This window comes from Solanum stenotomum, chromosome 10 (assembly GCF_019186545.1).
Source record: "Solanum stenotomum isolate F172 chromosome 10, ASM1918654v1, whole genome shotgun sequence".
Taxonomy (NCBI): domain Eukaryota; kingdom Viridiplantae; phylum Streptophyta; class Magnoliopsida; order Solanales; family Solanaceae; genus Solanum; species Solanum stenotomum.
In genome coordinates, this window is record NC_064291.1 from 49,010,602 (window position 1) to 49,018,759 (window position 8,158).

Here is an 8,158-nt window from a genome sequence, read left to right on the forward strand (position 1 = left end):
TCTATTGGAATACTTGTATTGTTGTGCCCCTAAAGCTAATTTTTCTTTTGAGCTTGGCAGTGGTTGGTTCCAGAGTGCAGAATTTTGCCGTTTCTGATGCAGCTGACAAGCTGGGAAACATGAATATTGGCTCTGGCAGAGGACCTACAATGCAGCCAATAGTTAAGCCAATGAAGGCAGGAGGATGGCATGGGCAGCACGACTTGTTCCATGGACGGTCTAAAGAGTTTCTTCCAGGAAGAAGCTTTTCGAGGAAAGTTGCTGGATGAAGAAATGTCATAGCTGAGTGTCCTACTTTGGTCTAGTGTTCTATTCGCGATAATAGTCTTTATGTGCTTGGCTAAATTTGATGTTACTTTGGTGTCTTTGTGCTTTCAATATTTTTGTTTAGTTTTTGGTGATACTGTTATATGTACGATGTTGAACATGTTTTGAATAATGTATTTCGTTGTTTTGCTTGAATAAATGGTTTTCCTCTACTCTCACTGATAGCATCTTTTGTACATAAATTAAGTTGCCTTGATTAAACTAGAGAGATTAGCAGATTTCTAGTTTTGATCACACCAGTAATAGAAACCATCTGTTTACTGTTGTGAGTAAACAAATTTAAGTTTTCACATTGTTGATGTTTGACATTAGGTAGAAAACGATATAATACAACGCGATACATTATGGAATAATAAGTAATAATCATCAAAACAAGATAATACATTATGGAATAATAAGTAATAATCATCAAAACAAGATATACATTATGGAATAATAAGTAATAATCATCAAAACAAGATAATACATTATGGAATAATAAGTAATAATATCATCAAAACAAGATAATACATTATGGAATAATAAGTAATAATCATCAAAACAAGAAAATACATTATGGAATAATAAGTAATAACCATCAAAACAAGATATAAAGATCAATTCAGAACAAAGAATGATTATACAAGTGAAGCAACACTAAAAAGCTCTGTTTCCATACTTACAAAATTGATCATTGAGCTAAAGCTCGAGATAACTAACTAAAAAAAAATATGAAAAAAATAAACATGTTAAAGATCTACTTGATCCCTCATTTGAACTCAAAAACAAAATCTTGAATTGCTTATCTCCCAACGAATGGAAATGGCATCTTTTTCTTTGAGATTCCTCCTTTTGACAAAATCCTTTGTCCATGCTTTGACAAGGTGAAAGCTATTAGTTGACCATTTCTTGAGAGTCAAAATATGGCTTGTTTGTGTATCCATATCAAATACAGTAACATTAACTCCGCACAATTGTTGACAAATTATGCTCTGTTCTTCCTTGTTCATGAAGGGTAATATGTAATGTTAGAGAAAAACTTACAAGATAATAAAAATGCAAGATTACAATTGAAATAAAATGAAGAAACAGAAATCTCTTCAGGCTGAGGCGCGGATATCTCGCTCTCTTTAAGGAGATTCAAGCCCACTGCAGCAAATGTTTTCACCGGTCCAGCAGTAGTCCTTCTTGACTTGTCCCCTCCAGGATACAACAGCCTAATCACAAAATATAACTCAACAACTCTGGACAAGAGTTGAGTCCAAAGCTCCACAAAAGAAACACCTCCCTTTAACTAATAAGAACTCTCTTTTTGACAAACCTTATGCACTCTATATTTTCTTATGTATTGTGTGTACCAAACCAAATGAAGACCACCACTATTTATACTAGAAGAAGTCTTCCTAGCAATGAATAGAAAGATAATGGTGTAGTAAATAGTGAAGATAATGGTTTTAGGAGTTACATAGGTTACAAGGTGTAATGGAGGAATAATTTGGAGAAGTAATTGTGTGGGCAACAAATGCACCAACGTGCAAATGCAAAACTGCCCAAGGTGTTGACCCAACGTTCAGTGGAACGTTTTTGTAACCAAAAAATAATGGGCAATAATACCTATGTGCATTGATAGGTGAGTAATGTCATATATGCCTCACCAACGGATACAATGTAAGAATGCCCACTAACTCTCTTTTAACTCAAAGTAGAGCAAATTAATATATTAAAATAGTAATATTAAAATGCTAAAACCAACATGTAATTATTCACGTCTTGTCGAGATAGTAATAGCCTCGAAGCTCCATTCACATCGCTTCTAGTTAGCTTCTTTGTTATCCAGTGACCTTCCTCTCTGTTTGATTCTTTTGTCAGCTTGGGTTTCTTGAGCGGGATGAATTCCTGTAACAAGGATCTATTAGGAGCAGAGTTACCCAATGCATTTACCTCCCGACTTGATGAAGCAAAACTACAACAATGTTGACTATCAATGGAAGATTGGGCTGTCGAAGAGGTGTTGGGTAGGTATGGCTGAGGAGTATTGTTTGCAATTGGTTTTGAGTTTTCATAAACTCGTGTAAAGAGAGTCAAAAAAGGTGAATTAGGATGGTCCTTGCCGCCGTCTATGGAAGAGAAATCAACAGTAGTAGTAATTGGTTTGGAAGCAGCAAGATTTTCAGAAACTTGGGGAAAGAGAGACAAAGTGGTATTAGAAGATGAGTACTGATGAGGAAGACAACAGCTAATTGGTTCAGCATCAATAACACTGTTTTCCGAAAATGGCAGAGACATTAGAAAATCGTCGGAAAATTGATCACCAATTTCCATAGCGTAACTAAGAGAAATAAAGGAATGAGAATAGTAGTAATAGCGTAACTAAGAGAAATTGATCATCCTTTATAGATTTGTATAATTTTCCTATTTTGGATCAAAGTCGGATTCTGTGTTAAAAAGGAAAGGATTGGCAATTTTAGTTCTATTTTTGGTATATTTATTTGAGTTAAAGGAGTTTAAAGCTTGTTCACGTGTAAATGTTACCAATTAATTAATTTATTATCCATTTCATAGTCGGATTCTGTGTTAAAAAGTAAAGGATTGACAATTTTAGTTCTATTTTTGGTATATTTATTTGAGTTAAAAGAGTTTAAAGCTTGTTCACGTGTAAATGTTACCAATTAATTAATTTATTATCCATTTCATATTAAAATCAAGAAAATTTTATCATATTTTTTCTTTTTACCTTTAGTATTAATTAATAGGGAAAAAGGACAAATATACCCATGAACTATCGTAAATGCTCTAGTATTTTGACGGCAGGGACACCAATGTCCCAAAAGTATGACGGAGGGTATCTACATACCATTTATGATAATTCAATAATAATTATTAAAGTTTTTACATAATTTCAATAATAAATATTATTAAAGTTTAATTGTCAATATTATACCTTGTGTAATTTCACAAATAGGTATTATAGAGGATAGTGTGTATACCGATCTTATCATATCTTAATAGTTTTATTTTCGATAGACCCTTGGTTCAAGAAAAAACACAATAAAATACTTTAAAAAAAATAAATAACAAAGATGTAGAAGCCATGACAAAATACAATAAAATTTAATTATCAACATTAAGTTTTCAACTAAAAAATTTGTTCAATTGTTTCCTTTAAAACTGCTTTGGTTCTCGACTAAAACGAACAACTAATATAATAAGTAATACTTTATGTGTCTTAATTTATAGGAATGTGTTTGACCGATCACAATAGCAATACCATATCTAGAGAAATTAGGATTGTATATCGGTTGATTCAATTTGATTAGAAATTTATTGATTTGATTCAACAATTATCGATCGTTAGACACGTAAATTATTATAGAGTCATTAAGATATTGACTTATCGATTATTAATTTATTGGTTATCGATCGTTATCGCTTTGATTATTGATTTAATCGTTAAGATTTGACACATAAAAATCGTTGAAGATCACTTAGAAACAAGGTGACAAACCAAATGACTGACGCACATGAGTTACGTTGATAGATTGCATCTTACTCAAAATCAAAACCATTATCGAAACTACTAATAAATCAATAGCTTATTTTCTATTTGAGTTATCGATTTCGATTCAATTTTGAATACCCCTAAGCCTAATCACCCATAGTGGGGGCTTGAAAAGGTAGAGTGTAGGCCGTCTTTACCACTACCTCTGCAAGGTAGAGAGTCTGTTTTTAAAAGACACTCGACAAATATATTTGATTGGATACATAAATTAAAAAAGAAAGAAAACTTTTGCAGCTTGACAATTAAAATATACTCTATTATTTAAATGTATATTCGCATTCCATTATACACCAAACACAACTATATAGTAAAATTATATTCTTATTTATGATTTTTTAATATATGTGTAAAAAAAGTGATCAATCAATATGGAACGGAGGGAGTACTCTCTTAGTTTCATGTTGTCCTCCAATTAATTAGTTATTAATTATCCATTTCATATTATTGGATACCTATCGACTTGAAACACTCTTTAAAAAAATTTTAATTGCAGAGATATTTTATCAAATTAATCTTATTAATGATGGTTGATGCTCTAAATTTTACAACTAGTACTTAATTTCTTTTTCTTTTTTATCAAAAGGATAGATATATTAGAAATTACGTAATGTCAAGCATATTGTTTGATGCTGCATAACCAGAAATTTGGGCCGTGGTATGGCCAATTACATAGTGGCTACTAGGATTGAGTTTCCTTATATACATAATTCCCGCAATGTCTGCCCGTGTTAGTTTTTTTGCACACATAGGGGAACTAACTAAAAGGTTGGCTTTCCAAAGGTGTTGTGCTTCAGTCCTTCCTTGCTAAGCATGTCCGCCACCTTGTTCTGCTCACTGAAGATGTGCGTTGGCATTACTGCTGTTGCTTCCAAATATACACGCAAGTATACGTTGTCGCTCAAGCAATATAGTTTCTTTTAGAAATGAATTTTCGTTTCCAAGGGACTTGTGATCGACTTATATTTAATACTTAATTCCACAATTAAACAAAAATAACCTTTTGAAGAGTTTGATGATTATTAACTATTACTACAAATTATGCAATAACTAAAAGTAACTAAATATGAACGACTTTAATTTGGTGTTTCAAGCAAGTACAAACAATTTCAGGATTGCAGCTCCAGAACTAGGGCGTTTAGCAATAGTGGTGTATATAATGGGACATATAGTATGTACACATTGCCATCTTTTGTTCATAAGTTAAGTTGCTCTGATTAAACCATAGACTTGATAATCAAGTGCTTCCCAATAGTCAGTTAGCACAACAAAGAGATTAACATCCCACATATTTCTAGTTTTGATCACAACTAAGAGTGGCAAACGAGCGAGTCGAGTCGAATATGAGTCGATAAAAAATGAGTTAAATAAAAATGAATAAATTACTCGACTCGACTCACATTTTAAAGGGTAAAAACAAGTTACCCAATGGATAGTAGGGTACCCATACTTACCCATATTATAATAGAAATCTTGTTAAAAGTTTTAAAAACAAAAAAAAAAATTATAGTTTTTTTATCACTTCACTCCACCCTCTATCCCAAGAAAATGTAAAAAAGAATTACCATCCCCCCCTCACACCCCATCCAAGGAAAAATTAACAAAATTTTAATTTTTTTCCGTTAAAATATTTTTTTAATTTTTTTAAAATAAAATTTACCAACCCACCCCTCTACCAGCCCCCCACCTCCCTATCCCAAAAAAAAAGTTAACAAAATTTAAAAATTTTCCATTAGATTTTTTTTTAAAATTTTTTTTAAGCCCCCCCACCCCCTACCAGCCCCCTCCCANCCCTACCCCCTAACCCCCTACCATCCCCACACCCCAAGCCAAAAAAGTAATTAACAATTTTTTTTTATCACCCCACCCCCCTCCACTCCATCCCCCCCAAAAAAATTAACAAAATTTTAAAAAATTTCTATTCCCCCCTACCAGACCCCCCTATTCCTAACAAAATTTATAGGAATGTGTTTGACCGAACACATTAGCAATACCATATCCGGAGAAATTAGGATTGTACATCGGTTGATTCAATTTGATTAGAAATTTATTGATTTGACTCAACAATTATTGATCTGTAGACATGTAAAATTATTGTAGAGTCATTAAGATATTGACTTAGCGATTATTAATTTATTGGTTATTGATCGTTATCGCTTTGTTTATTGATTTAATCATTAAAATTTGACACATAAAAATCATTAAAGATTACTTAGAAACTAAATAGTGAGAAAGTTTTGAGTTCAATACAATGCTTCCATAATAAGTAACAACCATCAAAAGAAGAAGAATTCAGAAAAAAAGAAGGAATATATAAATGAAGCAACACTACAAAGCAGTAAAGAGAGTCAAGAAAGGTGAATTAGGATCGTGATCGTCCTTGCCGCCCTGACGACTCATCAGTCGTATTCTAAAAATACTGTTGATTTCACTTTATCTCTGTGGAAGAGAAATCAACGGTAGTAGTAATTGCAAGATTTTCAGAAACAGAGACAATAGTTTTAGAATAGCTAATTTCTTCGGCACCTATAACGCTGTCTTTTGAATTTGGCGGATAGAGAGATAACATTAGAAAATCGTCTTCATGGCGACCAACTTTTTATAGAAAGTAAGAAAATCGTCTTTCATTGTATAAAAGAGAAAGTAAGTAAAAAATACAAAGACCAACTTTTTATAGAAAGTAAGTAAAAGATAAAGACAAACTTTTTATAGAAAGTAAGTAAAAAATAAAGACGAACTTTTTATAGAAAGTAAGCAAATGGAATGCAAATTATACTAAAAAAGAAATCTAGTTCTATTTTTGGTAAAATAATTTGTGTTGAAACCGTTTAGTTTCATATTACTCCAATTATGTTATTTATTATCCGTTCCATTATTTTAGCTTTCTTGATAATTTGTTATTTACACTTTCCTTTTATAGTTTTGTATGTATAATTCTCTTCTCCCACATAGGATCAAAATGTGATTCAAATGTTTGAGTTTTTTCTGTTTTTATCCCGTACCAGAAAAGGAAATTTTTGGTATAATTATTTGGGTTAATGAGTTTAAATTTTACCTGGTCTTTTATTAAAATTTGGTTTTAGGCCACTAATTTTATGTAGACTTTTTAATCATCACATCTACTTGTATGATCAAACATGTTGTAAATGTGAGATTACACTAGATATGCTACTATTGTTCACTATGTATATATTTGAGCTCTTTTATTAAAATTTTGTTTTAGGCCACTAATTTTGTTGAGACTTTTTTTTATCATCAAACATGGTTTGTTCAATTATATATATACATGAGGTCTCTTATTAAAATTTTTCTTTAGACCTGTTAATTTGTGCTCAGTACTCAACACACACAATCACCATTGATGCATATCTATGAGCTACAGAGAAAATAAGAAGAAGAAGAGAAACTGTTTTATTGCATTGATAAAATTGTTCACTACAATGGCATGTGATCACTATTTATAGAGTCACCTAGTAGTGACTAGTGGTGTACAACTGTCAATAGACCATAACTAATTAACAGACTGTAACTAACTAATTGATCTTTCTAACTTTCTTATACTATTTTAATAAGACCACTAATTTTATTGAGACTCTTTGATAATTAAATTTGCTAATATGATCAAACTCACTTGTGAGATTACACTAGATATATTATTGTAGTAATAATTGTATTTAATCTCCTAATACATATGCATCAGAGAGTCAGGGAAAAAAAAGAGATCATAAGATATTTTTCTTCATTTTTGATCTTTTAAATTATCTTGATTATCTTTGTTTAGTTATTTTTTGTTGCATCTGTTCATATGTTGTATTTGTCTTATTTTATATTTCAGTTATGGAACAATCTCTTAAAAATTCAAGAGTGATTTGTGTTATTTTGGAGCTGATGTTAAGTTTTGACGATTTAACAAATTTAGAGATCTAACAAGGAACCAGATCCTTGTTATTGGGACTGATGACAGTGAAATGAATGAATAAAACTCAGTGTGAGAAATATTGTTTATCATCATCAAAAAGGGGGAAAATGTTATATTCTAGGTGTTTTGATGATCCTCACAGATGCAGGGACCTGGTCCCTGGCAGATGTCACGCCCCGAGTCTACACCCTGGGCGGGACCGGCACTCGGAGACCATTGCTGGCCCCAAGCGAACCCTTGGCCTGACTTTCTTAACTCAGCGGAAACCTAACTCAACAGAATAACTTCATGCAAAACAAAGTCATAAGACAACTTAACTGATACAAATCTGGCCAACAAGGCACCTCGGGTCTCAAAATAGAGTATTTACATATATA

General features: G+C 32.0%; 1 pseudogene across 1 annotated transcript in view; it reads left to right on the forward strand.

The window, feature by feature from the left end:
* LOC125878217 (cyclin-dependent kinase F-4-like) overlaps positions 1-485 on the forward strand; it is a 22,000-nt pseudogene extending 21,515 nt beyond the window's left edge. The window contains exon 19 of the transcript XR_007447736.1: positions 61-485. The product of XR_007447736.1 is annotated as a cyclin-dependent kinase F-4-like (transcript). The remainder of the gene's footprint in view (positions 1-60) is intronic.
* The last annotated feature ends 7,673 nt before the right edge of the window (positions 486-8,158 follow it).